Raw genomic sequence first — 26,016 nt, 5'->3', positions numbered from 1 at the left:
GTCGTAGTACCCTTGAATGAGTGCTCCTGTTAGAGTCTTCAAGGTATTCTTGTTTACCAGAGAGGAGATCCGGTACAGGAATCTAGTTCGTTGGTTGACTTAGTTTTATTACATTGGATCCCATTTTGTCACAGGAAAGATTTGCCTCTATAGGATGGAACCCAGGTAGGTAATTTCATCTTTCCTTTTAAGATAAGATAAGATATTCCTTTATTGATCCCCTTGGGGAAATTCAGGCATCATAGCAGCATGGGGGAAGGGGGGGGGGGTACAGGTAGTGAAACAACACAAGCAGTGTAAACAAATAGGTCAATATAATTTACTATCTAACTAACTGAAATATATGTTCACAGTGTCACATAAGGTGCAGTATGCATAAGGTAGTGTTATAATTTACTATCTAACTAACAGAAATATACATTATTCATTATTCACAGTATCACAGTATCCACATAAGGTGCAGTATGCATAAGGTAGTGTTATTGTCCTACTTGGGTTCCTATTAGTTCTAGGTCGATGTCTGGCAGCAGTCCCTGCCACTGGAGCCTGATGGCCACTGGTATGAAGGACTGTCCGAGGCGGTTAGTTGAGTGTCGGGGGGGTATGAGTCTGTGGCTTCCTTGTCACCTTCACCTAATATGTTTTGATCTGGTCAGGTGCGCTGTCACCTAATATGTTTTGATCTGATCAGGTGCGCTGTCACCGAATATGTTTTGATCTGGTCAGGTGCGCTGTCACCTAATATGATTTCATCTGGTCAGGTGCGCTGTCACCTAATATGATTTCATCTGGTCAGGTGCGCTGTCACCTAATATGTTTTCATCTGGTCAGGTCCGCTGTCACCTAATGTTAATATGTTTTCATCTGTGTCCACTGACCACTGACACACAGTGGGGGATGTTTTAAAAATATAATTTAATATATAATATAATATAATAATTTGTTGCTTCACCAAAGAATTTGGTCAGCAGCCTCCACTGGTTAGGATAGGTTAGGATAGGTTAGGGTTAGGATAGGGTTAGGATAGGTTAGGGTAGGATAGGGTTAGGATAGGTTAGGGATAGGGTTGGGATGGGTTAGGGTTAGGATAGGGTTGGGATAGGTTAGGATAGGTTAGGTTAGGGTTAGGATAGGGTTAGGGATAGGTTAGGGTGAGATAGGTTAGGGTTAGGATAGGGTTAGGATAGGTTAGGGTTGAGATAGGTTAGGGTTAGGTTAGGATAGATTAGCTGTTCTCAGCCGTGCTGGTAGACAGACAGTGGGATGAGGAGACAGTGTGTTCTGTACACATGAGATCAGTCCTCAAAACCAGTATATTGAACCTCTGTTAATATGTGAATCAGTACGGGTCCAGTAGGCTATGTGGGATATATGATCTGTGGATTCAAATAAAGATTTTTAAATGTGTGCATGCCAGGGCTCGAGACTAACGATGTCCCGTCGTCCCGGGGACGATCAAATATTGATTTGGGACGAACAGAAATCTTTTTTGGGACGCAACCGGGACGGAGAGGATTTTTCTTTTTTTTCACAGGAAATGTAAATTAGCCGACTGTCAGTGCGCGCATATATTGCTGTCAATGGTGAATGTCTCGTGCTGACTTATGTTCAGAGAGTTCAAGTCTAAACGTTGCATGATTAGCCGAATCCAATGTCTATCTCCGTCTCCCAAGGCAGCGATACGCTAATCCAGCATCAAGCTCCTACCCACCTCTCCTCAGCCAGTCGCGCTGCAGCATCAAGCTCCTACCCACCTCTCCTCAGCCAGTCGCGCTGCAGCATCAAGCTCCTACCCACCTCTCCTCAGCCAGTCGCGCTGCAGCATCAAGCTCCTACCCACCTCTCCTCAGCCAGTCGCGCTGCAGCATCAAGCTCCTACCCACCTCTCCTCAGCCAGTCGAGCAGCGCGACAGCATCACACCCCAAATGAATCTCGCTCCAAAAAATAAAAACGCATTAACAGGTGAGGGAAATCTCTCTTACCTAGGCTTTCTCCACTGTACAAAAACACAGCGAAAAGTAAAACAAATTAAAAAAAAACACGCTATACTGTCACTGTGGCATCCTCTCAGTGAAGCGAGCACTGTAAACAATAAACATGCTGCGCTATTTGAAGAGGGTGAACACAGCAGAAGATGGAGAACAGACCCAAACTGACCAACAGGGAACTGCATCCACATCCAGCAATACTACCCCAGGGCCTGAGTCTAAGGTGAGGACACATTTAAATCACAGAAGTGTAATGTTAGTCTATTGGAACTGTATAGAGTTATCGACGCGTTCTAGTTATAGCTGCTTATTATAGCTAACGTTACTGACTAACGTATCAGACTGCCACTGATTAATCCATAGTTCACACTATTTTATTCTTATTGTTAATATTATTATATTGTTATTCCTATTTTAGTCCTATTGACCTAAATGTTTATTGTTGTTCAATGTGAGCGATACATAGTCTGCTCTGTAGTGCCGAATTTCCCTCGGGATTATTAAAGGATTTCTATTCGATTCTATACTAACACGTAATGTTACTACCATTGCGAGTTCATTGGCATAACGTTACATTTATCGAAACGAACGCGGAGAAATAGACGACTTCACTTCAGCTACATGATGAATCTATATTATTCAGTGAGGAGGGCCCGCTGGAATTTAGCAGCAGTTATCAATATCGACCAGGAGGACAGCGCGATCTAAGGGACATTCATTACTAGTCAAGTGTCATTAATTTAGTTATCAAAGGTGGAATCTCTGGACGCAATGACATTATATAGTTTAAAGATAAACTACGTTTTTCTTTCTTGTTAGAAGAGTGATAACTTATTCAGTTAGATTTAATTTGATCTTTATTTATCTAACATTTTCAACCATAAACACACATTTGTAATAACAAAAAAAACTAAAACGAGATGCTCAACTGCCTCCTGCAGATATCGGTTCATGGCCCTCCTGCAGATATGGGTTCATGGCCCTCCTGCACAGGACTATGACTCTGTGAAAGCCATGACTAAATGGTGGCGCAGTGGCTGCAGGTCACGAAGACCTCAGTACAAAGACTGAGGCAACTGAGACTTGATTCTCTCTCTCTCTCTCTCTCTCTCTCTCCTCTCTCTCTCTCTCTCTCTCTCTCTCTCTCTCTCTCTCTCTCTCTCTCTCTCTCTCTCTCTCTCACAGTATTCAAATAAGAAAGGTGTTTAAACTTTCAATTGGTTGTTTTGTTGTTACCCGTTGTTACCTGTTGGTCTATTGTTCAAATAAATAATTATTTCAAATAAATACAATTATCTATTTCCTAATCATTTGAATGGTGTTTCTTATGGCAATAACAACTATAGACGACAAAACCAAAGTAAAGAAACGACATTTGATTTTTGGGACGGTTACATTCACTTTGGGACGGTTAAAATTGTATTTCGGGACGGTTCTGGGACGGTGGTGAAAAAAGTTAGTCTGGAGCCCTGGTGCATGCGTGTGTGCGTGTGTGTGTGCATGTGCGTGTGTGCGTGTGTGTGTGTAGTGCAGTGTGTGTGTGTGCATGCATGTGCGTGTGTGCTTGTGCATGTGTGTGTGTGTGTGTGTGTGTGTGTGTAGTGCAGTGTGAGGCCATGCTGGAGAGCTCAGACATGTGGTTTCCTGTCTGTGTTTAACTCAAAGCAGAAAACATCTCCAACACATGGGGAGCAGAGCCTACAGAGAGAGAACACCTCCCTACTGGGAGACACACTGGGACCTGCTCACTCAGAGATAGTAACACACACAGAGCTCAGAGATAGTAACACACACAGAGAGCAGCTCAGAGATAGTAACACACACAGAGAGCAGCTCAGAGATAGTAAAACACACAGAGAGCAGCTCAGAGATAGTAAAACACACAGAGAGCAGCTCAGAGATAGTAACACACACAGAGAGCAGCTCAGAGATAGTAAAACACACAGAGAACAGGTCAGAGATAGTAAAACACACAGAGAGCAGCTCAGAGATAGTAAAACACACAGAGAGCAGCTCAGAGATAGTAAAACACACAGAGAGCAGCTCAGAGATAGTAAAACACACAGAGAGCAGCTCAGAGATAGTAAAACACACAGAGAGCAGCTCAGAGATAGTAAAACACACAGAACAGCTCTCTGTAACCTGCTCAGAGATAGTAAAACACACAGAGAGCAGCTCAGAGATAGTAAAACACACAGAGAGCAGCTCAGAGATAGTAAAACACACAGAGAACAGCTCAGAGATAGTAAAACACACACAGAGAACAGCTCTCTGTAACCTGCTCAGAGATAGTAAAACACACAGAGAGAACAGCTCTCTGTAACCTGCTCAGAGATAGTAAAACACACAAGAGAGAACAGCTCTCTGTAACCTGCTCAGAGATAGTAAACACAGACACCTCTCTGTAACCTGCTCAGAGATAGTAAAACACAGAGAGAACAGCTCTCTGTAACCTGCTCAGAGATAGTAAAACACACACAGAGAGAACAGCTCTCTGTAACCTGCTCAGAGATAGTAAACACAGACACCTCTCTGTAACCTGCTCAGAGATAGTAAAACACAGAGAGAACAGCTCTCTGTAACCTGCTCAGAGATAGTAAAACACACACAGAGAGAACAGCTCTCTGTAACCTGCTCAGAGATAGTAAAACACACACAGAGAACAGCTCTCTGTGACCTGCTCAGAGATAGTAAAACACACACAGAGAACAGCTCTCTGTAACCGGCTCAGAGATAGTAAAACACACACAGAGAACAGCTCTCTGTAACCTGCTCAGAGATAGTAAAACACACACAGAGAACAGCTCTCTGTAACCTGCTCAGAGATAGTAAAACACAGACACCTAACCTGCTCAGAGATGTCCTGCTACGCTTTGCATATAAAAGGCATTCTCTACTGTAACCAGTTCAGATATGGTAAAAATACAGAAGATACAGTACATCACCAAAGGAAGACCAGATGAAGGACACAGCAAACATAGATAGAAGAGATCGTTGTTTAAGTGAATATCTGACTCGTGCCGTGAAAATGAAACAGCAGCACAAAACCCACTCAGACTCACATTGTAGAAAATAAAATACATTTGTCAGAAGAGTGAAGGAGAGCCTCCGAGATGGATCTCAGATTCTCAACTCCACCAGAACCTCCCGGTTGATGTAAACACTGTGGTCTGTGGTGAACAACATGTGGTCGCCTGCGTGGTGGAAGTTGAACCCTGTAATAACATTGTTTACTCCTAATGAGAGGCATTTAACAAAGAGGTATGTTATCTATCTTCCTATATGTTATCTATCTTCATATGTTATCTATGTTATTTATCTTCATATATGTTATCTATATGTTATCTATCTTCCTATATGTTATCTATATGTTATCTATCTTCCTATATGTTATCTATATGTTATCTATCTTCCTATATGTTATCTATATGTTATCTATCTTCCTATATGTTATCTATATGTTATCTATCTTCCTATATGTTATCTATATGTTATCTATCTTCCTATATGTTATCTATCTTTCTATATGTTATCTATATGTTATCTATCTGCCTATATGTATCTATCATCCTATATGTTATCTATATGTTATCTAACAGTTATATGTTATCTATATGTTATCTATCTATATGTCTAAGATCTATGGTCAACATGTAAAGTGTTATGGTCGTAAGGACAACTAAATTCCCCTCAATCACTCAAAGCACCCGAGTTTACTTGATTCCATTATATTCTATTATATGGGTTAGAATATCTCTCTCTCTCTCTCTCTCTCTCTCTCTCTCTCTCTCTCTCTCTCTCTCTCTCTACTCTCTCTCTCTCTCTCTACTCTCTCTCTCTCTCTCCCTCCCTCCCTCCCTCTCTCTCTACTCTCTCTCTCTCTCTCTCTCTCTCTCTCTCTCTCTCTCTCTCTCTCTCTCTCTCCCCCTCTCTACACAATTTGCCTTTCATAATGGATGCATGCATTCAAAATCATACTTATTATCTTAATTATTATCTACCTCCAACACACACACAGACACACACAGGCCTGGTGGTAAGGGTGGTGGTCAGGATGCTTGCAGCAGGAAGTCGATGTTTGTTTATTGGACCAGCGCCAGGCCTTCTTCCACCACCAACGTCTCACATAGCTGTTCTCCAGCATTGCATTCTGATGACGTGCCTGGAACAGTGCAGGAGTGTTTTATAGCTTGAGATACTCCTGAAGTGTGTGTGTGTGTTTGTGTTTTCATTCATACCATTGGTCTCCTCCATGTTGTGATGATTTATTCAGCCTCTCACTCTGTTCACTCCTCTCACTATGTGGTCACTCCTCTCACTCTGTGGTCACTCCTCTCACTCTGTGCTCACTCCTCCTCTCACTCTCTGGTCACTCCTCTCACTCTGTGTTCACTCCTCTCACTCTGTGGTCACTCCTCCTCTCACTCTGTGTTCACTCCTCTCACTCTGTGTTCACTCCTCTCACTATGTGGTCACTCCTCCTCTCACTCTCTGGTCACTCCTCTCACTATGTGGTCACTCCTCTCACTCTGTGGTCACTCCTCTCACTCTGTGGTCACTCCTCTCACTCTGTGGTCACTCCTCCTCTCACTCTGTGGTCACTCCTCTCACTCTGTGGTCACTCCTCCCCTCACTCTGTGGTCACTCCTCTTCTCACTCTCTGGTCACTCCTCTCACTCTGTGGTCACTCCTCCTCTCACTCTGTGGTCACTCCTCTCACTCTGTGGTCACTCCTCTCACTCTGTGGTCACTCCTCTCACTCTGTGGTCACTCCTCTCACTCTGTGATCACTCCTCTCACTCTGTGATCACTCCTCTCACTCTGTGTTCACTCCTCTCACTCTGTGGTCACTCCTCCTCTCACTCTCTGGTCACTCCTCTCACTCTGTGGTCACTCCTCTCACTCTGTGGTCACTCCTCCTCTCACTCTGTGTTCACTCCTCCTCTCACTCTCTGGTCACTCCTCTCACTCTGTGGTCACTCCTCTCACTCTGTGTTCACTCCTCTCACTCTGTGGTCACTCCTCCTCTCACTCTGTGGTCACTCCTCCTCTCACTCTCTGGTCACTCTTCTCACTCTGTGGTCACTCCTCCTCTCACTCTGTGTTCTCACTCCTCTCACTCTGTGGTCACTCCTCTCACTCTCTGGTCACTCCTCCTCTCACTCTGTGGTCACTCCTCTCACTCTGTGCTCACTCCTCTCACTCTGTGTTCACTCCTCTCACTCTGTGTTCACTCCTCCTCTCACTCTCTGGTCACTCCTCTCACTCTGTGTTCACTCCTCTCACTCTCTGGTCACTCCTCTCACTCTGTGGTCACTCCTCCTCTCACTCTGTGTTCACTCCTCTCACTCTCTGGTCACTCCTCTCACTCTGTGTTCACTCCTCTCACTCTGTGGTCACTCCTCTCACTCTCTGGTCACTCCTCCTCTCACTCTGTGGTCACTCCTCTCATGCTGTGGTCACTCCTCTCACTCTCTGGTCACTCCTCTCACTCTCTGGTCACTCCTCACTATGTGGTCACTCCTCCCCTCACTCTGTGTTCACTCCTCTCACTCTGTGGTCACTCCTCTCACTATGTGGTCACTCCTCTCACTCTGGTCACTCCTCTCACTCTGTGGTCACTCCTCTCACTCTGTGGTCACTCCTCTCACTCTGTGGTCACTCCTCTCACTCTGTGGTCACTCCTCTCACTCTCTGGTCACTCCTCCTCTCACTCTGTGGTCACTCCTCTCACTCTGTGCTCACTCCTCCTCTCACTCTGTGGTCACTCCTCTCACTCTGTGGTCACTCATCTCACTCTGTGGTCACTCCTCCTCTCACTCTGTGTTCACTCCTCTCACTCTGTGCTCACTCCTCCTCTCACTCTGTGGTCACTCCTCTCACTCTGTGGTCACTCATCTCACTCTGTGGTCACTCCTCCTCTCACTCTGTGGTCACTCCTCTCACTCTGTGGTCACAGCGCGTCACTCTGCTCAGAACAGCCGTGAACACCAGCACAACCAGATGTCAGCGCAGCAGATAAGAACACGTGTTGTTGTTGTTATTGTTGTTGTTGATGTTGTTACAGCCATGAGCGCAGCTCAGGAGGGTATTTTTATCCACCCTTCATATCATATCATGTCTTCTTTTCTAGAAATTCAACGATGGGGGCATGGCTCGGGTGGGGGGCGTGGCTCGGCCGGGGGCGTGGCTCGGGTGGGGGCGTGGCTAGGGTCACAAATCAGACTCAATTTGAACCTACAATATTGAAAGATCTGCTGGTCTGCTGGCCTGCTGGTCTGAGAGACAGTCCTCATCAGTGTCCTGTAGAGAGATACCTCATCAGTGTCCTGTACAGAAAACTCATCAGTGTCCTCTATAGAGACAGTCCTCATCAGTGTCCTGTACAGAGAACTCATCAGTGTCCTGTAGAGAGAGACCTCATCAGTGTCCTGTACAGAGAACTCATCAGTGTCCTGTAGAGAGAGACCTCATCAGTGTCCTCTATAGACAGTCCTCATCAGTGTCCTGTAGAGTGAGACCTCATCAGTGTCCTGTACAGAGAACTTATCAGTGTCCTGTAGAGAGAGACCTCATCAGTGTCCTGTAGAGAGACCTCACCAGTGTCCTGTAGAGAGAGACCTCATCAGTGTCCTGTAGAGAGAGACCTCATCAGTGTCCTGTACAGAGACCTCATCAGTGTCCTCTATAGACAGTCCTCATCAGTGTCCTGTAGAGAGAGACCTCATCAGTGTCCTGTAGAGAGACCTCATCAGTGTCCTGTAGAGAGAGACCTCATCAGTGTCCTGTAGAGAGAGACCTCATCAGTGTCCTGTAGAGAGACACCTCATCAGTGTCCTCTATAGACAGTCCTCATCAGTGTCCTCTGTAGACAGTCCTCATCAGTGTCCTGTAGAGAGAGACCTCATCAGTGTCCTGTAGAGAGACCTCATCAGTGTCCTGTAGAGAGAGACCTCATCAGTGTACTGTAGAGAGAGACCTCATCAGTGTCCTCTATAGACAGTCCTCATCAGTGTCCTGTAGAGAGAACTCATCAGTGTCCTGTAGAGAGAGACCTCATCAGTGTCCTGTAGAGAGACCTCATCAGTGTCCTGTAGAGAGAGACCTCATCAGTGTCCTGTAGAGAGACCTCATCAGTGTCCTGTAGAGAGAGACCTCATCAGTGTCCTGTAGAGAGAAACCTCATCAGTGTCCTGTACAGAGACCTCATCAGTGTCCTCTATAGACAGTCCTCATCAGTGTCCTGTAGAGAGAGACCTCATCAGTGTCCTGTAGAGAGACCTCATCAGTGTCCTGTAGAGAGAGACCTCATCAGTGTCCTGTAGAGAGAGACCTCATCAGTGTCCTGTAGAGAGAGACCTCATCAGTGTCCTGTAGAGAGAGACCTCATCAGTGTCCTCTATAGACAGTCCTCATCAGTGTCCTGTAGAGAGAGACCTCATCAGTGTCCTGTAGAGAGACCTCATCAGTGTCCTGTATAGAGAGACCTCATCAGTGTACTGTAGAGAGAGACCTCATCAGTGTCCTCTATAGAGAGACCTCATCAGTGTCCTGTAGAGAGAGACCTCATCAGTGTCCTCTATAGACAGTCCTCATCAGTGTCCTGTAGAGAGAGACCTCATCAGTGTCATGTAGCGAGAGACCTCACCAGTGTCCTCTATAGACAGTCCTCATCAGTGTCCTGTAGAGAGAGACCTCATCAGTGTCCTGTAGAGAGACCTCATCAGTGTCCTGTAGAGAGAGACAGTAATCATCAGTGTCCTGTAGAGAGACAGTCATCATCAGTGTCCTGTAGAGAGACAGTCATCATCAGTGTCCTGTAGAGAGACCTCGTCAGTGTCCTGTAGAGAGAGACCTCATCAGTGTCCTGTAGAGAGACCTCATCAGTGTCCTCTATAGACAGTCCTCATCAGTGTCCTGTAGAGAGAGACCTCATCAGTGTCCTGTAGAGAGACAGTCATCAGTGTCCTGTAGAGAGACCTCGTCAGTGTCCTGTAGAGAGAGACCTCATCAGTGTCCTGTAGAGAGACCTCATCAGTGTCCTGTATAGAGATACCTCATCAGTGTCCTGTAGAGAGACCTCATCAGTGTCCTGTAGAGAGATACCTCATCAGTGTCCTGTAGAGAGACCTCATCAGTGTCCTGTATAGAGATACCTCATCAGTGTCCTGTAGAGAGACATCATCAGTGGCCTGTATAGAGAGACATCATCAGTGTCCTATAGAGAGACCTCATCAGTGTCCTGTAGAGAGAGACCTCATCAGTGTCCTCTATAGACAGTCCTCATCAGTGTCCTGTAGAGAGAGACCTCATCAGTGTCATGTAGCGAGAGACCTCACCAGTGTCCTCTATAGACAGTCCTCATCAGTGTCCTGTAGAGAGAGACCTCATCAGTGTCCTGTAGAGAGACCTCATCAATGTCCTGTATAGAGATACCTCATCAGTGTCCTGTAGAGATACCTCATCAGTGTCCTGTAGAGAGACAGTTATCAGTGTCCTGTATAGAGAGACCTCATCAGTGTCCTGTATAGAGAGACCTCATCAGTGTCCTGTAGAGAGAGACCTCATCAGTGTCCTGTATAGAGACAGTCCACATCAGTGTCCTGTAGAGAGAGACCTCATCAGTGTCCTGTATAGAGACAGTCCACATCAGTGTCCTGTAGAGAGAGACCTCATCAGTGTCCTGTACAGAGACACTGTGTATTCAAACAGTTAATGGTTCAGGAGTTTGAAGAAGAATCGGTTGATTCACTGCATGAGTGATAGCTTGGCTTCTGCTGAAGCAGTTTCCACTCTGGAGAGAAGGCCAGCTATCAGGAGAAAATACATAACAAAACTCTGGAGAGAAGGCCAGTTATCAGGAGAAAATACATATCAAAACTCTGGAGACACAAAATACCTGCAGGACGGCGATGACATTAATCATAATGATGTGAAAAGAAAACCAGAGCGTGGATTTTCAAACGTAGGCTCGGATCTCTACAGAGCACCAGTTGCTTCTGATCAGGAACTCGTAAAGCCAGCCTCCGGGGTCCAGTAAAAACTGCCCGACAGACAGTGTCAGTTACACATCTGCTGCTGAGCTTGTGAACTGGACAGGATCAGGATGAAGCGGAAATAGTAAACAGTGCTTTCTTTGTAAATGTGGATTAAAACCTAACTTTATCCACTCCCTCTTGTCTTGCTTAACCTCAACCTAATCAACCTTAACCTCAACCTAATCAACCTTAACCTCAACCTAATCTCATTTGATGAGTAAGATCACGGCAGAACTAATTCATCATTAGTTCATCATTTGCTGCTGTTTGCTGTCTTTAAACATGTCTGTAAAGCACTTTGTAACTTTGTTTGGAAAAGCGCTATACAAATAAAATTCATTCATTCATTCATCATTGATATGGATTCTCTTAGAAAGCATTCGGTTGATATTTCCGTGTGGACACGGTCCCTCGTGGCCGTGGTCACGGGCTATTTCAGCGCCTCTGAAGATGAATGATATATCCCTCGTGATGGCAACTATTTTTCGCCAGGCCCCGTTTTGATGATTAAAAAAAAACAGGGAACAAGTCGGGAGACAAGAGATGGAAATAAAGAGGGCATTTTTTGTGTGCATTTCAGTCTGTGGAGAGAGCAGAGCTAGAGGGAGGAGTAGAGGTGTGCATACTGTCTCCCCACAGTACGTGCAGAGAGAGAGAGAGAGAGAGAGAGAGAGAGAGAGAGAGAGAGAGAGAGAGAGAGAGATTTCAGTTTCAGTTATTCTTTTTAATAGAATGGACCATTAAAATCAACGGGTATTGCCCCTGAGTGGAGACTCATCCCTACCACTGCCCCTGAGTGGTTAGGATGGGTCTATACCACTGCCCCTGAGTGGTTTCGATTCCACCCGTTGTGGACCAGAGCCACGAGTTAACTCGTGGCAAGTTGTTATTGTTTTATTCCATATTAATGAACGGATCAAGATCCCCGATCGACTCTGCAGATTTACCCGCCAGATTGAACCATAGTTTAACAGTATCTGTTGTGTGTTAAACCACAGTTTAACAGGATCTGTTGTTGTGTGTTGAACCACAGTTTAACAGGATCTGTTGTGTGTTAAACCACAGTTTAACAGGATCTGTTGTGTGTCAAACCACAGTTTAACAGGATCTGTTGTTGTGTGTCAAACCACAGTTTAACAGGATCTGTTGTTGTGTGTTAAACCACAGTTTAACAGGATCTGTTGTTGTGTGTTAAACCACAGTTTAACAGTATCTGTTGTTGTTGTGTGCTGAACCACAGTTTAACAGGATCTGTTGTTGTGTGTTAAACCACAGTTTAACAGGATCTGTTGTTGTGTGTTAAACCACAGTTTAACAGGATCTGTTGTTGTGTGTTAAACCACAGTTTAACAGTATCTGTTGTTGTTGTGTGCTGAACCACAGTTTAACAGGGTCTGGTTTATTCTCAAAGCACCGTATCTACATCCAGTGTGTATGAATCACGGTCGAGGTGAGGATGACATCATTCATGTGTTTTACTTGCATAACTTGTCGTACAGAACTTGTAAGTCGCTTTGGATAAAAGCGTCTGTTAAATGACTAAATGTAAATGAGGTGTTCAGGGTCGACAGGTTTCTGATGTCTGGGTGATGCCTGATGATGGGAAATGAAACCCTCTTAACACCTGGAGCAGTCTCTTATCAGCACCGTATCTCGTAAACATCATTGTAAAGCTATCGAGCACCAGACGTGACGTCATGGTTCACCTGTTGGCCGTTACCTGTGTTGTTTGTTAGGTATAGGGCAGGTGTGGCACAGGCCTGGGAATCACACTGTAGGACTTGAATAAATTTCAAACGTCTGGGAGTGGGAAGGAATTGAGCATTTCTCAGCTTGTTTGTGTAAAAAACACCAAATCTTTGACAAACATTGACAGGTTTTGACAGGATTTTGAACGGGTCCCATTAGGGGTGTAGGGTTCTCACAAGGTCCTTGAAGTGCTTAAAGGGGACCGGCATTGCTATTCCTAGCACTATTTGGGCAACTTTACACAATTCCTGTGAGTCTATTGAACACATCTGTAAGTTATTTTTTTGTATTTTTTTAAATGCATTGTTTTATATTTTTTATCAAGTACTCAAAAGCATCATTTTCCAGCCTCAGGATTTCAGGCTATTTTTGGATGGGCTCCGCCCATACTAGCAGAATGCTTTGAGTGACAGCCACCCACCAAATAGTTGTGGCCATACTACTCTACTAACGCCAAAGTGAACCTAATACACAAACAAATATGGCTCAAGCATACGTTTTCGATACAATACAATCCACAAAGGGATGACACCGAAGCAGGTACCCATGCCATACGATTTTGGGAAAACAAATGCCCGGAAGAATAAGATTGCTCTCCCAATCCGTCTAACACACACAGACACACACACACACACACACACACACACACACGGCACTTGTACTAACGACGTTAGTTAGGAACATAATCATTCATTCGCAATACACACAAGTAGGTCTACATATATACAACGAAGCACAGAGCTAAGCTAAGCTAGCTTGCTCTCTCAGTCCATCTAACAAACACACACACACGCACACACACACAGTGCTTGCACTAACGTTAGACTGTCTTGGCGCACACACATGGAAGAGTACCGTAATACACAAACGGATGAATGAACAAGGTCCTACTGCTAATTAACTAATTACGACGTACTGTATGTACTTACTGATTTGATGCTTTCTTTCGGTCTCAAAGACTTACAGGCTAGGTCCCTTCTTCTTTAGCAACAGCCAGGAAATCACGGAAGCATAAAGTCCCTCGTCTTTGCAAAAATCCAAAAACGAACTTGGTCCAATATCCTCTGGAAAAATGTGCAAATACGTATTAGCAGCTTTGCAGCCAGGAACAGCACATGGCCTGCGTGTTTGTAAGTCGCTTTGGATAAAAGCGTCAGCTAAATGACTAAATGTAAATGTGTTTTGCTCATATTATTTACGTTAGGCTAATGTAACGGAGGTACCGCAGTCTATCCACAGTCACGAGGTACAGTAAGTGAAGTGGCTGTGAACGTTAAGCGGTACTGCAAGTAAACTCACTCTCCAGAGGCATCCAAACTGAGCACTTAGAAGGGATATCCTTCCCAGCGCAAAGGTCTGTGATGTTGCCCCCGGTGCGGGAGACCGGGGTTCGAATCCCACTCAAGGCATGGTCGAAGTGGCAGGTTCAGTGTTGGACTGTTACAGTGGTGCCTTGGGTGGAGTAGAGATCCTCGGAGGCAGGATAGACGTGGTTAGTTAGTAGGGATATCCTCTCTTGGCGCAGCGGTCTGTGATGTCGGCCCCGGTGCAGAGAGACCGGGGTTCAACTCCCACTCAGGGCGATCCCTTAACAGGGGTTGAATCGACAAAACACAACGCAGTTAAGATCACGCCGGCTACACGTGGTGCCGCTAGACCCGGATGCCCTGGGTGGAGTGAGTTTAGGGGGGTGAGTGTAACGGAGGTACCGCAGTCTATCCACAGTCACGAGGTACAAGTAGTGAAGTGGCTGTGGACGTTAAGCGGTACTGCAAGTAAACTCACTCCCCAGAGGCATCCAAACTGAGCGCTTAGAAGGGATATCCTTCCCAGCGCAAAGGTCTGTGCAGGCCCCGGTGCAGAGAGACCAGGGTTCAACTCCCACTCAGGGCGATCCCTTAACAGGGGTCGAATCGAAAATACACAACGCAGTAAGATCACACCGGCTACACTAAGTCACTGCACTTCTTTGGTCTGCTCTAGGTAGATTGTGGGCGGGCATTGGCTCCAACCACATAGCCAATCGGATCACTATCCGCTTCCCCAGCGCAACGTGACGTCACCATGCGAGTCAAATCAGAACGACCTGATTAAATGGAGCAGGAAATGAATGACCTGAATGACGGCAATCCGCCAATATGGTATTTAGAGACACAGACACATTGATACTAACTCCTATTACTATAATACAATGCTAGACACTGAAAAAAGACATTTATAATGCATGTCACCTTTAAAAAGAGAGCTCTAAGGCTGGTTCAGCTCCTACAGCCTGGCTCAGAGCTCTAAGGTTCAGAGACTACAGCCTGGCTCAGAGCTCTAAGGCTGGTTCAGAGACTACAGCCTGGCTCAGAGCTCTAAAGCTGGTTCCGAGACTACAGCCTGGCTCAGAGCTCTAAAGCTGGTTCAGAGACTACAGCCTGGCTCAGAGCTCTAAGGCTGGTTCAGAGACTACAGCCTGGCTCAGAGCTCTAAGGCTGGCTCAGAGACTACAGCCTGGCTCAGAGCTCTAAAGCTGGTTCAGAGACTACAGCCTGGCTCAGAGCTCTAAGGTTCCGAGACTACAGCCTGGCTCAGAGCTCTAAGGCTGGCTCAGAGACTACAGCCTGGCTCAGAGCTCTAATGCTGGTTCAGAGACTACAGCCTGGCTCAGAGCTCTAAGGCTGGTTCAGAGACTACAGCCTGGCTCAGAGCTCTAAGGCTGGTTCAGAGACTACAGCCTGGCTCAGAGCTCTAAGGTTCAGAGACTACAGCCTGGCTCAGAGCTCTAAGGCTGGTTCAGAGACTACAGCCTGGCTCAGAGCTCTAAGGCTGGTTCAGAGACTACAGCCTGGCTCAGAGCTCTAAGGTTCAGAGACTACAGCCTGGCTCAGAGCTCTAAGGCTGGTTGAATGAATGAATGAATGATTTTATTTCTGTTTTTTTTTTTTTTTTTTTTTTTTAAGCATAGTAGTAGAAGTAATAAAAAAAACCTAAACAAATTAAATTACCGAAAAGGTGTAGGCTGAAGCCGAGGCTTATAATTGCCTACCCTTTTTACATTACACTATTTACACACAAAAAAAACATAATTCAGTAGATCATTTAGCAAAGGTTACAAAGTTACCTAGCCAAGCTCAGGGACCTGGGCTTGGGCTATGACCTCTGCCAGTGGGTCTTGGACTTCCTGACTGGCAGACCCCAGGTGGTGAGAGCAGGCAACTGCACCTCCTCATCCATCACCCTCAACATAGGGGCCCCCCAGGGCTGTGTTCTGAGTCCCCTCCTCTACTCCCTGTACACACACGACTGTGTGGCTCAGCGGAGTAGCAATACAATCGTCAAATTTGCTGACGACACAGTGGTGGTGGGCCTGATCTCTGCCAACGACGAGAGGGCCTACCTGGAAGAGGTCAAGGTCCTGGCGGGATGGTGCCAGGAAAACAGCCTCTCCCTGAACGTCAGCAAAACAAAGGAGATGATTGTGGACTTCAGGAGGTCGGGGGTCAAGGACTACAGCCCCCTCAGCATCGACGGGGCACCGGTTGAGAGAGTCAACAGCTTCAAGTACCTCGGAGCCTACATATCCGAGGACTTGACATGGACCACACACATTAACAGTGTGGTGAAGAAGGCACGACAACGCCTCTACTTCCTCAGGCGCCTAAGGAAGTTCCAAGTCAGCCAGAAGATCCTTAAGAACTTCTACTCATGTACAATAGAGAGCATCTTGACCGGCAACATCACCTCCTGGTTTGGGAATAGCACTGCAAAAGACCGAAGCAGACTACAAAGAGTGACACGTGCAGCCGAATGCACAATTGGAGGGGGGCTCCCCACCCTCCAGAACATTTACTACAAGCGTTGCAAGGGCAAGGCTAAGAGAATCATTAAAGACTCCAGTCACCCGAACAACTGCCTCTTTGAACTGCTGCGGTCAGGCAAGCGATACCGGAGTCTCAAGGCGAGCACAGAAAGACTCAGAAGTAGCTTCTATCCCCAGGCCATCAGGCTGCTAAACGAACAATGAATGAACACTACACAACAACAACCACCAAACGCACATAGCACACACATCCACACGCACACACTCACTTTAAACAAACACACTGTAGCACCCACTCCACACACTTTATAGCAGTAATAGCACACACCCACTTTAAACAAACACACTGTAGCACCCACTCCCCACACTTTATATTTATGGACGAAGGATTGCACTACAACTCGTACACCTTACTGTAAATTGTACCTAAAATTGTACCTCATCCCATTTCTGCTTTGCACTAGATAGTACTGTACATTAGTACACTGCATAGTATTGTGTATTGTATATTATATGGTAACTCAGAACATTGTACATATGTCTATACCGAACACTGTGACCTCATTCTCTTCTTCTAAATTCATGCTATATTATGTTATTATGTTATTTGATACTATCTTGTCTAGCACAGTCTCTGGAGCGTAACAGTAAGAAGCATTTTGTATGAAAGTATTCTGTACTTCTGTATGACAACTATTAAAGAACTTGAACTTGAACTTGAGTTTCATAGTTTTATGTACAAAACGTATACACATTTATTTATGTTTTTTTTTAAATACTTAGAAAAAAGAATATATATATATATGTTTTTCTTTTTTCTTTTTCCCTTTGTCACTATTTGAACACAGCTATGTTATACAGATGGAGCACTGGAAAATCAAACCTCTCCCGCCGGCACCAAGCTTGGTGACGCTATGTGAGGCGAGTTGACGGGAGGTGACGCAGCACTGCCTGGTTCAACCAGTAGGGGGAGTCGAGTTACACGTGGAGAGAGGGAACTATCGTTCTGTGTGTGTGTGTGTGTGTGTGTGTGTGTGTGTGTGTGTGTGTGTGTGTGTGTGTGTGTGTGTGCGCCTCTGATTCGCAGACTGTGGCTCTAGTTAGGCTCTGGTTGGGGGGAATGGTAACTGGACCGTGGATTATTGTAATCACGCTGTCTTGTGGATTTCAGCTGTCTGTTGCTGTACTGAATTTACTGGTAAGTTAACTTAGGTTTAACGTTAGTTTGTTTACTGCAGTTATGTCAGAACGACAATCAACTAAGGTAACATTACAGTAGCAACTGCTCAAATAAAGCATATCCACATTGCTGTCAAGTTAACGTTATGGTCCCTCGAAACTTGAATGCGACCTCAAGGCTTTTCAACACTGGCGTAACATTATCATTTAATTATTTTTTAAAGCATCTTCATGGTTTAATAATGCAAACATATGTTGCAGGGACTTATTATAATCTAATTTCCCCCCTCGTTCTGAACGCCAAGCTTTAAAGTCAATGCAATCAACCTTGTGTCGTCAGCCTCACTTCAGTTTTAACACAATCAATGGATTGATTTAATTTGATTTCAGTAGCATCCATCAGAGGTGCTCAGCCACTACATAGGCTACAATCATTGCAATGGTGAACAGTAATGAACAGTGATACAAACTCCATTTCACATAAACAAAACACTGTCTTTTTGTTGTTTATTGCTTGTTTATTTTACAAGCCTTACCAATAGAATTTGCAAAAAAGAAAGTACTTTTCCTAATTCAAGTCTTTCATGATCATCTGACCAAAAGAAGTGAACACAAATAGATTACATTTTTACTAAAAGATAGCGTTTCTTATTTCATCCTATAAAATAATTTTTGATTGAAGTTACATAACAAACAAACTCTTTCCTCCTCAGGAGGAGGCTATGTTTCTCAAGTTGAGTGTTCCTTTTTGGGGGAAATACAGGTCATGGTAAGGTACCTGTCATTGTGCACAAAATAATATTTGATCTTTGGATAGATTTTGCACAACACGTGGTTCCATTATGAAAATAAAAACACAATCAACCTTTTCCATTCATTTATCTTTATTAAATTAAACCCCTCTTTAATGTAGGCTACACATACAATTACAATTACATACTGTTACATACAATTTATTTTCTTTTTGCAGGCGTGATGGTTTCACCCCAAACTACAACTCAGGGGTCTGTGGGTGGCATTTCCCCAATGGCAAAGCAGCTGGGCCAACACTGTTTGCCTGGAATGAGGGAAAGACTTTCCCAGACCATCCCGTTCCTGTAATGTTTCTGTTCTGCCTGTCACTCTTAGTGTCTATAGCAGAAAGAATTGAATGTCCACACGATGACAATAGCTGAAGGTTTCTTTAGTAGTAGTTTATTCAGTCATCTCACACAATACAATATACTCAATAAAGTGTTTTCATAATGCCTGTTATAGTCAGATTGCATACATATTTATTTACCCATTTTCTTCAATATGGGGAACAGCATGAGTGAATATAATCCTATAGTATAGCCTATAGTGTCTGGGCTGTAGTCAGACTAGTTGATCATATTAACACCTAACATGTTGCCATCCTTCCTCTGCAGAGTTCAAATAAAGCTGACTTGACCTGACTTGAAAAAAAACACACTTTTTATTATCTAAACGTTATTATTTAGCCTTGCATAGCTCTTTTGGTCAACTAGCTGATTCAAATACAGTACTTTAATTTAGTCTTGAATTAACAAACAGGCATCAGAGGGGCCATTGCGGGGATATACTGTGTATTGAACTTTAGGCTTCCTCAAGTGTTGAGACATTTGTCTTATTTGTTTGTTCCTCATTTCATATCTCAATAACAACTTCCCCCAGGTAGACAGAGGGGCATCCCAACAGGCCACCTTGTTTATGGTTTGATTCAGTTTTAAATAGACAATAATAAAAATAGTAAGATAAAATAGACAGAGTAAAATAGTGCAGTGCAATAAAATAGTAGAATAGAATAGATAAAAAAAAATGTTTTACAGTGAAATAAAATAGTGATGAATGAATGAATGAAAATTGTATTTAACACTATGACGACCGGCACGGCCCGCGGATTTAGGCCTCAGAGGACAGCAGAAAGTAAACAAATGTACTTTCAAAGAGCTTTATATATCATTTATAGTATTGCTATCTGTCCATTCTCATTGTCACTTGAGTGCATAAACCGTGCCTTCATAATGGCTTAAAGAAAATAAAAATCCATCGGTTGGTTGTCATTTTATAGCGTCGTGAATATAAGGTATGACACACTTTTCATCTAGGCTTTTTTCCCGGGAGCTAGATAATAGGCTAAACGTTGGCGCCGTTATATCAAACGCCATTTCTGCTGTATATATACGAATGAAATAAAACAAACTGCGTAGCATCCGGACTATTACAGAGCATCTATGGATGAAATGGGGGCGGCGGGGAACGCCGATTACTATTATTGATCCGCAATACAGTGTGCGTTCAATATAGCATTTTCATTGACCAATCACGTTACGTTATAAAACAATGTCCAATCCAGCTGTAATTTGGGGTAATATTATCCTACCGTCAGGCCATGTGATCGCCGGCAGCATTTCCTCACCACTCATCGGATTCTGGTAGATCGATATGCACAATAAATCCCATTATTCCACGCTGAAAAAAACGCTCGCTAAACTAATCCAAGATGGAGGATGTTCTGCTGGGATCAAGGAACTATGATCCGCACACAGAATTGTACTTTTTTCATTTTTTTTTATTCACATTGATACTTCAGTGGAGCGATGGCGCCCCTAAGCGGGTATGGCCGGTACTGCATGTTTCGAAAATCAAATATCTGAAAAGATGCTGGTAGTGGATCGGGTACCTAAGATCCGTTATAAATATGGAATAAAACAATAACAACTCGTCACTAGGGATGGGTACCTTTCACATTTGAACCGATACCGGTACCGGTACCGGTACCTGTGAATCGATACCGGTACCCAACGGTACCTTTTTTCGGTACTTTAGTCTCAAGAAATTTTATTTACCTACCTCAGTCGTAAAAAAAAATATCCAAACTTCAAATAACTACAATTTTGACAGTTTTCGGTTTGTCATTGCTCCGACTGCTTTGTTGTTGAATCAAGTCAAATCCTAGGTAAGCATATATTGTGCGTGAGAAAAAAAAAAAAAAAAAACGTTTTTTTTTTTTTTTTTTTTTTCGGTTTCTCACTTGATTCGATACTCGGTAGTACCGACGTGTTTCGGTTCGGTACCTCAAAAGTACCGAATTCAGTACCCATCCCTACTCGTCACGTATATACTCGTGGCTCTGGTCCACATCGCGCTTTTTCAAAACACGTATATATACGTGGGCGGATGGCTGGGTACAATACAGTACGGCTCAATACACACAATTGTTAAGGGGATGCAGACCAGAGAAAGACGTTGGTCTTGTTTACATCAGGGTCCCCCATTCTTCTTTCATTATTCTATTTTCCGCTTTGACCTCCATTATTTTCTATAATTAATGGCAAAACCTTTGTCAAACCAGTTATGAGGTTGTTGCGCGTTTCTATGGTGAGTTTATTCGCCCAAAAAAAGTTGATGGCATCCATCAAAGCATCCTTGGTGAGCGGTTTCGCCTCTCTCCGAATGAAATCCTTCAGCATGTGCCAAACAATTTCAATGGGGTTCAGATCTGGAGATTCAGCTGGCGTTTTGACCCAATTAATCCCCTCTGCTTCAATGCAAAGTCATGCAGCCGTGTGCTTTGGGTCATTGTCTTGGAAGAATCGGTGTTGTCTCCCAAATGTTGCCCGTATGTAGAGGACGGCCGCTGACTTGATGATCGATTCCTCAAAAAACACTCTGTCCTTTATCCCATCAAAAATTACCAGAGGGCCTGCGCCCATTCTGGAAATCGCTCCCCAAACATGCAGTTTCAATGGGTGTTTTGGGGCTGGTTTAACCATAGTACGATGGCCTTTCTTGGAAAAGCACTGTCTAGCTAAATATTCGAGTGACACAGTGCTTTCGTCTGTGAAAATGACGTCATGCCACGTTTCACATGTGTCACGCCATAGGTGAGCTTGTGCAAGTCGTAATTCTTTATTCGTTTCCCGAATCATTGGCCAGAATTTTGTCTGGCCATATTTCCAGCCAAGACGTCTACGCACTCCCCGTATCGCACTCAGTCCGACACGGACACCAAACACGTCATCCAGCTGTTTCTGGACTTGTCTTGCAACCATGCAGTCGCGGGCCTTGGTCATCTCGTCAATAGCAGCCATGACATTGCTATAGAGAAAGATTTAAAGAGGTCATTAATTGATGCATACAGTCACGCCAATATGATGATTATAATAAGTCCCTGCAACATATGTTTGCATTATTAAACCATGAAGATGCTTTAAAAAATTATTAAATGAAAATGTACTAAGAGTAGTCTACTGACACACTAATAATTTTTCTTTTTTTTTACATCTAAGACAATTTATATAAACATTTTTAGCCAACACACACACGCGTGAGAGAGCCACCCCCCCCCCCCCCCCCCCTCGGGTAAAATATAACTAGGATAATAATGAGGTTTTATATTTATGTATCACCTTATATTTGAGTAATTTCTTAAAAGTCTGTAGTGAACTACACATTTTTACTTCTTTGTCAAAGCTATTCCATAGTTTTGCCCCTTTAACAGATATCGACTTTTTATATTTGTCCTTGCCTACTACTACTACAGCCTGGATCAGAGCTCTAGATCCACAGTTCTGAAACACTGAACTACTGTACTTGGACGTGCTCCTGTTCTCTCACACCCATCACCTACCCTTCACATGAAATCATGTCTGGTTTCTTCGGGAAACCTATCCTTAAATGTCCCCTGGAATGCTGTTCACGCAGCCAGTGTGAGAGTCCAGCTCATTAGCATCCAGTCAGAGTGTTGGGACTGTGAGTCAGAGCTTCCCTGCACACACACACACACACACACACACACACACACACACACACACACACACACACACACACACACACACACACACACACACACACACACACACACACACACACACACACACAGACATAGACACACACACACACACACACATAGACACAGACACACATAGACACACACACACACACAGACAGACAGACAGACAGACAGACAGACAGACAGACAGACAGACAGACAGACAGACAGACAGACAGACAGACAGAAATAGAGTAGACACAGGATCCGTCACTCACCTAACCACATACATGAAAACATACACATGCAGAACCACATATAGTACATACTGAAAATACCCCAAAACATGACTTTACCACACGCACACACACACACACACACGCACGCACGCGCGCGCGCGCGCGCGCGGACGGACGGACGGACGGATGGACGGACAGACAAACGGACACGAATACATACACACACACACGCATACACACACACACACACACACACATACACACACACACACACACGCATACATACACACACATACACACACACACACACACATACACACACACATTCACACACACCATATCTTATCCCAAAAGCCATTTAATTTCTCTCTCTCTCTCTCTCTCTCTCTCTCTCTCTCTCTCTCTCTCTCTCTCTCTCTCTCTCTCTCTCTCTCTCTCTCTCTCTCTCTCTCTCTCTCTCTCTTTCTCTCAATTAAATTCAAATGGGCTTTATTGACATGGGAAACATACGTTTACATTGCCAAAGCCGAACAAAACAAAAACAATCAAACAGAGAAATCAGAAGAAATCATTACAGTACAGAAGGAGTTTTTGTTTTCTTGCTTGACAGTCTTTATGGTGGTTGTATTCGATTGGATGTCCTTTTCTTGTCACAGCAGCTCACACATCTTGCTGCTGTGTTTGCACGTTGTTGTATTGCTCCCAGTAGGTATGGGAGTTTTGAGTTATTGTCCATGTTTTCAAAGTCTCTTTGGGTGTTTGCAATTTGTGGGAAGTATATGTCTCTGATGTCTTGGTATAGTGGGCAGGTTGTGAAGAACCTCTCTCTCTCTCCCGCCTACCTCCGGTCAATGGTCTCTAACTACACACCCTCAAGACCCCTACGCTCTGCATCTTCTGGCCGCCTCAGACCTACTCCTATCCAAGCTCCGGGAGGGTCATCAAAGAGAAGTCGCCTATTCTCAGTCCTTGCCCCACAATGGTGGAATAAACTACCCACCCCAGTTAGGACAGCCGAAACACGTCCAATCTTTCGCCGTCGACTAAAGACGCACGTCTTCAACCATTATCTGAATAAAAAAAAATATTAAAAAAGAAATCTAACCCTAACTAACCGTACTGTCATGCACTTGTCATGCATGTCCTAATAAACTAACCTACACTGTAGCACTCAACACGTTGATGAACATTGTTGCTCAGCTGATAGAGTTGTGCCCTTCCTTCCTGATGGCTTGTCGTACAGAACTTGTAAGTCGCTTTGGATAAAAGCGTCAGTTAAATGACTAAATGTAAATCTCTCTCTCTCTCTCTCTCTCTCTCTCTCTCTCTCTCTCTCTCTCTCTCTCTCTCTCTCTCTCTCTCTCTCTCTCTCTCTCTCTCTCTCTCTCTACTCTACTCTACTCTACTCTACTCTACTCTACTCTACTCTACTCTGTTTCAGGGTAGATTGGCCCTTTATAGTAGATACAGGTTTCAGTACAATTCTAAACTCATACAAAGATGTTTCCCAAGCGTACCTCTCAAAAGATTCAAATTTTTATTATTTTTATTAATTTAAGCTTTATTTTACCATGTGGATCAATTAACAACAACACCTTCTTATTTACAACGTCAGGCTGGCGAGTGTTACACTATAGACACATAATGAAACACTATAGAAACATAATGAAACACTATAGAAACACAATGAAACACTATAGAAACATAATGAAACACTATAGAAACACAATGAAACACCATAGAAACATAATGAAATGAATGAATGAATGAAAACTTTATTTAACAGATTGCAGAATGGGTACAATATAGTATGGCTCAATACACACAATTGTTAAGGGGATGCAGACCAGAGAAAGACGTTTGTCTTGTTTACATCAGGGTCCCTCATTTTCAATTCATAGTGACATTTATGACATACACAACATACATGACATCATGGCATTTATGGCATAGGGACATACATGACATACAGGTACAGTATATAGTACTGTTACATTTGTGACATATACAATATGCAAATATACAGTACTGTTACCCCTAGATCCTGACAGAGTATATACATATGATGGGGAGGAGACTGTACATTAGGAGGGGGTGGGTGGGTGGGAGAGAAATATACATACGGTGGGGAGAGAATATATACATACGGTGGGGAGGAGACTGTCTATTAGGAGGGGGTGGGGGGTTTGGACATTTACGGTGGCCAGTTTCGAATTGCAGCCTTCCGTAGGTGCTCTTTAAGAGCGGTTTTGAATGTGGGTAGGGATTCACATTCCTTTACAGCTTTGGGTAGGGCGTTCCACATTGATGTGGCATAATTGCGAAACGTCTTTAGTCCCTTGTTTGAGCAGAATCTGGGTTTAACATGATTTGTTGAGCTCCCTCTGGTGTTGTGGTCGTGGTATTCACTGACCTTTGGGAAGTATTTTGACATATACATGGGTACCTTAGTGGTGTAGTGTATCTTGTAGACCAGGCCCATTGCAAGTTGCTGTACTCTGTCGTCTACTCTAAGCCATCCTATAGTAGTCAAAGTGGGCAGGGGTGATGTGGGTTCTAGGAGTAAGGTCAAGTAGTAGTCTGACCAGTTTGTTTTGTGATGTTTGTAATCTTGTTTTTAGCGCCTTTGAGGTGCTTTGGTACCATGAGGTGCACGCATCATTATACTATAGAAACACTAGACACTATAGAAACACTATAGAAACATAATGAAACACTATAGAAACATAATGAAACACTATAGAAACACAATAAAACACTGTAGAAACATAATGAAACACAATGAAACACCATAGAAACACTATAGAAACATAATGAAACACTATAGAAACATAATGAAACACTATAGAAACATAATGAAACACTATAGAAACACAATAAAACACTGTAGAAACATAATGAAACACAATGAAACACCATAGAAACACTATAGAAACATAATGAAACACTATAGGAACATAATGAAACACTGTAGAAACATAATGAAACGAAATTAAACACTATAGAAACACAATAAAACAATGTAGAAACATAATGAAACACAATGAAACACTATAGAAACACTATAGAAACATAATGAGGCCACTTGAGACAAAGCATTTGGAGCCATGACTCACATCACTTGTATTATGTAACTTAACGCATCCAGTGCTTTGGGGACGAGGTGCGTTTAAGTCCTATTCATAGCTGCGGTTGATGTTCACTATTATTACGCTGACCTTTTATTGCCCAAGTTCACAGCCA

General features: G+C 43.8%; 1 protein-coding gene across 1 annotated transcript in view; it reads left to right on the top strand.

The window, feature by feature from the left end:
- Positions 1 to 26,016, top strand: part of LOC311224265 (TGF-beta receptor type-2-like) — a 119,984-nt gene that overhangs the window by 2,490 nt on the left and 91,478 nt on the right. The window lies entirely within an intron of this gene.

The sequence above is a fragment of the Notolepis coatsorum genome, assembly GCF_963971535.1.
Source record: "Notolepis coatsorum genome assembly, chromosome: 2".
Classification (NCBI taxonomy): Eukaryota; Metazoa; Chordata; class Actinopteri; order Aulopiformes; family Paralepididae; genus Notolepis; species Notolepis coatsorum.
This window is presented reverse-complemented; position numbering and strand designations above follow the sequence as displayed.